The 4,831-nt window shown below is 45.2% G+C and overlaps 1 long non-coding RNA gene across 1 annotated transcript in view; it reads left to right on the plus strand.

The window, feature by feature from the left end:
- Positions 1-3,800: 3,800 nt before the first annotated feature.
- The window catches only part of LOC145651271 (uncharacterized), a 2,687-nt gene continuing 1,656 nt past the window's right edge, over positions 3,801-4,831 (plus strand). Inside the window, exon 1 of the long non-coding RNA XR_014117113.1 lies at positions 3,801-4,018. This is a non-coding gene — a long non-coding RNA (uncharacterized LOC145651271). The remainder of the gene's footprint in view (positions 4,019-4,831) is intronic.

The raw sequence follows: 4,831 nt of genomic DNA on the forward strand, positions 1-4,831 counted from the left end.
TATGCAGAGTAGCTATTCTAAAGGCAAATAAAAATGCAGTATAAGGCCAGTTATTAAGTCAGAAACCTCCCACCCATAAACATATACACAAGCGTGCAGTTTACTCATCCATTTCTTTTTGGATTGTATCCCTTCCAGTAGTATTTACATGTTTTACTATTAATGAAATGCAGGAAAAAAAATAGCTTTACTAATTAAAAAAATATAATACCTTATAACTTTATAAAGTCAAGCTGTGAAAAAGATAAGGATTTTACCTTTACCTTATAATAAAAAATTAAATTAAACAAAGAAAAAAGATATCACAGTATATCAGTAGTATATTTTCAAACTTCTAGAATTCCCACACTGGGACAATAACATTCTAGTTACCATCATATTATCCACATTTTAGGTATCATCACAGCATATGACTGCACCCAATGAAAAACGGTATATTTCAAAGTGCTGGGTTCATGGTGCAGCCCAGGATGCCCTGGGCCGGATGTGGAAGGTTGATATGGTGCAATAGCACTGTAATAATGCGGCGTGGGATAAGCCTCGGTAGGGATGCAAAGCTAAGTGCATTTTGTGCGAGGGGCTGACGTGGGGAGAGTGAACTGGAAGCTACTCTGCACTCTGCAGGAGATGAAGCAGTCCTCCCTCAGTAACCTTGAAGCACATGGCAAGACTGAGTCAGTGTGCACACTCCGGCCCGCCACAGACACAAATCAAATTATTGTGCCGGCGGCTGACAGTGAAATTGTCTCCCTTCTTTCTCTCTTTATTGCCAAGAGCGAAGACCCAATAGGTTATAATGACAGCAAATTAAGGCAGAAACAGAGAACGAATGGGAAAGAAGCGTATTTATCTCCTCCATCTTTTCTCGTCCGTACGCACCTACACCAGGTTTTGATTCACCATTTCACAGCTCCCATGCCAGGCATGTGTGCGACTTAATAAAGAAGCGTTGGTTTTTATTGACCCCGCCCAGATACAATTTGTTTATGTTTATATGTGTCTCATCACGCTTCCCTCACAGATTTGTGCTTTCATCAGATAAGGCAGTGAGAGACTGTCACATTTATCAGGGGAGGCGAGCGTGCGAGTGAGCACATATCATTGCATCCTTCCGCCCGTGCCATGGCAGATCGTGTCTGGAACCGCCGCTGTGTGAACTCGTGAGGAATTGAATTTTCTGCATTTTAGAGTTGCGTGAAGAGGAAATGGATGTGATAAACGGCTTCCAGAAGGCTGAAACAAGACGGTAAAACCAAGCTGGAACGCCACGTTCACCGGGGCGCACACGCCCAGCACAGTTTGAACTTTACCCTCTGGGGTGACCTTGCTCCGGACCCCATGCTCCAGTGTGACAAGTGGTTTGTTGCTAGTGCTGTGGCAAGCTTTGCTGTAATCCCGCACGTCCTGCCGTGTTCGATACAAAGAAAACAAGAAAACAAAACAACAAGCACAACAATGATTCTACATTTCCTGACAGCTCTTTGAAAAGCACACTCAGCGGGGTAGAACCCAGCAGTGGCATATACTGTAAATGTTGCTGGCTAGTGTAAGCTGCATCCAGGCTGGGTGGAGGGAACCCAGTCTGGCCTGCTATCTGCCAGCCACCCTGCCTCAGGCACCTGTCTCTCAGCCTGGGACTTCATCCCCGTGTAACCAGGCTGTATGCAGCTAGAGGCTGCGCGGTCTGGCCAGCCACCTCCGCGATGACTAAAGCTTTGACCAGGCAAGAGGAGTACACCCACTGGCCTTCCCACGCCTCCAACCCCACGGAGCGCCTCCGATCAAAGGCAGAAATGTTACACTCAGAATTGCAAATGTACAAGTGCACTTGTGAATGTGAGTCAAGACAAAGTGGGCCTGAAAACCAACCAGGTTAGAGCTCCGCCAGTGGCGCAGCGTCAAAGGTTACCAATGCAAAGTTAACGGTGAAAATCAATTACATGCCTGGTTCACCTAATTGATATCTAGCACAGCATGAAGATAACACCCAAAGCGATATATTTGTGTTGAGCGTGAGTTAAAAACCCCATTTATATTCAAGGGGCTGAAACATTTTGATGGAAGGCACAAGCTGTTGAGACTCAGGTGTAGATTAAACTGTTTAATTAGACTCTGACGACTGCAGTTCTGCAGGCAGGACCCAGGTGGACCATCCCGGTGCAGGTGTGCTACCTCTTTTGAGGGAACTCCTCAGTGCCAAACATCACAGGACTTTGGCAGAAGCAGATGGCTTTTTCCAAAACTTTTGATCCTGTCTTCGATCAAACGGTCCATAAGACGTTTCTGTCGTCTCTGAACTAACTCCTCCCCAGCATCTAACACATATGCAGTAAAAAACCACACCCTCTGCAATGCTTTCAGATTGACCATTCCTCTGGGCCTGGAATAGTCAAGCTGTTACACTGATCACAATCAATACTGCTGTGAGATATATATATATATATATCCATTTATGTCAAAATGTTGTGTGTGTATATATATATATATATATATATATATATATATATATATATATATATATATATATATATATACACACACAACATTTTGACATAAATGGATAGACTAAAACAGACCCAGCCAAATCCATCTCATCGCTGTAGGGTCAGAAAAGTGTAAAAGGACAAAAAAAAGCAAAACAGATCTTATTGGTTGGACACAGCCAAGTTTTGGTTTCATAAAGTTTTTTTCAAACTCAAGAGGATTTCAGTGCAGGGCACACATCGAGCACTCCAATTACATCCCAGCATACCTCCAGAGCTGTTGAACCTGTTTCACTTCGCTCTCCTCCATTTACCTACTCTACTGCTAGGTGGGAAATTCAGCTCGGAGAGCGCTGTGATGAGGAGGAGATATCCGCGGCTTATTAAACCACCAGCATGTTTGCATTAGGCAGATACACAGCTAGTCCTTATCTGTGGATTGCTTTCAAATTCCGTGTCCGTCAATCAGGGGAGCTCTTTCGTCTGTTCGGAGAGAGGCCAGAGATAAAATGGAGGGTGCAACTATGCAATTACATGCGTTATTTTATTTTCCATCCAGGGCACGGGAAAAATGTAAGTAATTAAAAAAATGATGCAAATCGTCCCGATCGCGTTGCCGCCATCGGAGAATTTACAGCATGTAGATAAGAGGAGAGAAGGAGGAAGATGAGGAGAATTCCTAGTTCTTCACACGATGGATCGCCGAAGCCGTGGCAATTCACAGCGTGCTTCCGACGTGAGCCGACGAACGAAAGTTAGGAGGAAGACATGACAGAGGTGGGAAGAATGAAAAATGTCCGCAAGGCAGATGGAGCTAGTCTGGAAACGCAGGGAGGTGACATCCTAGGCGGGGCGGTCCCACAGTGGCACGGCTCAGCCGTCACGTTGCAAGCACGACCTCCTGACCTGCCCCCGCTGCCACTGAGCCAATTACAAACACGTGGCCGGGAAGAAGAGTGGAGATGTGGTTAGCAGGACTGTGGGTTGCAGGCCGACGAGTACAGACTCATTTTCACAAACAGAGCGAAACGCGCTTCGGTGACAATACGGATTCCCAGTCAAATGAGGTCAGTGCCAGCACTGTGCCCTTACATCATTCCAGCCAAGCACCGCTGGAGCAGCAAAGGTGGCAGGAAGGACAGAACTGTGACGGAGAAGGAACGGGGGACGGAGATTATTGTGTGACTAAATCGATGGCGAAGGCAAATGTAGCGAGCAGCAGGCTTAGATAACCAAGGGAGGACTACAGCTCCTCGAATGACACAATTACAATTTATTTCAGAGGGGTTTTCGGTGGAAAAAGGTAAAAAATCAATGGTGCAGACTGTGCACTGAGCTCCCCCAGAGGCTGGCTGAGGAAGGATCGGAGCAGTGCCACAAGGTCAGCTGGACACCATGGACACAGGCTGCCATGCAGTGCAACCAATCAATCTCCCCTGTAACATTTTCACAGAGGAAAGAAAACATGGCACTTCAGGGCTAATTGCAACATCCGACGCTCTCCGGCACAAGCCTCTGTGATTTTCCTTACAAAGGTACAGCGGTTTAATGTGATCATGCTTCATGTACTTGGAAAGTGATTAGTCAAGTGTAGCTTGTGAAATGTATTCCTGGCTATTTCCCAGTATGCTGGACTATTGTTTGGCCTCCATGTTCCAAAGTGCTGATACAAACTTTGTCGAATGGCATTCCGAGCTAATGAAGCACATACAAACACTTCCATGGCTAAAGGGAAGAGGTGTTCATCTATTTGTGCCTTGTCAGCTAAACAAATGTGTTTCCAATACCCCGTGCCAGGATTAGTGGGAGGATGTTTGTGTGTGGCTTAAAAATAAACCCAGCCACATATTATGAGATTTCCATGAGAACAACAAGGAAAATGAGGATAAATTTTTTTTCCTGACCTTCCAGCCTCATTTATACAACAGCTGACTAATATACTATTACCATGCTGCTAAAGAAGCATAGCAGAGCAGGGGATTCCAGGCAGTAGAGGGGTATGGCAGACTAGTGTGAATCCTGTAAGGATATTCCGTCTGGGCACAGTTGTATGGCGACAGGAAGATTGCTCATAGAATGGCTGTAAAGGGTAAACTACTTATTTAGGGATTGGACTCAAGGAACCATTGGGTTTAATACCTGTGGGTAACCCTGTGGTCTTGCTATCTTAACATTTACAAGATTTTCCTTGGGTTTTTTTTTCCTTCAGTGAAAAAGCATTTTTGTAACTGTGCAAAGCTTGCAACACGCTGTCTGTGAAAAGGGGCTGAGCAGACAAAAGACCAAAATGAGTGTGTGAGTGAAGACCAAAAAGACCAGAAAGAAGTAAGAAGGATGTGCCCTGGCTA

The sequence above is a fragment of the Electrophorus electricus genome, chromosome 15 (assembly GCF_041902795.1).
Source record: "Electrophorus electricus isolate QZ-2024a chromosome 15, ASM4190279v1, whole genome shotgun sequence".
Classification (NCBI taxonomy): Eukaryota; Metazoa; Chordata; class Actinopteri; order Gymnotiformes; family Gymnotidae; genus Electrophorus; species Electrophorus electricus.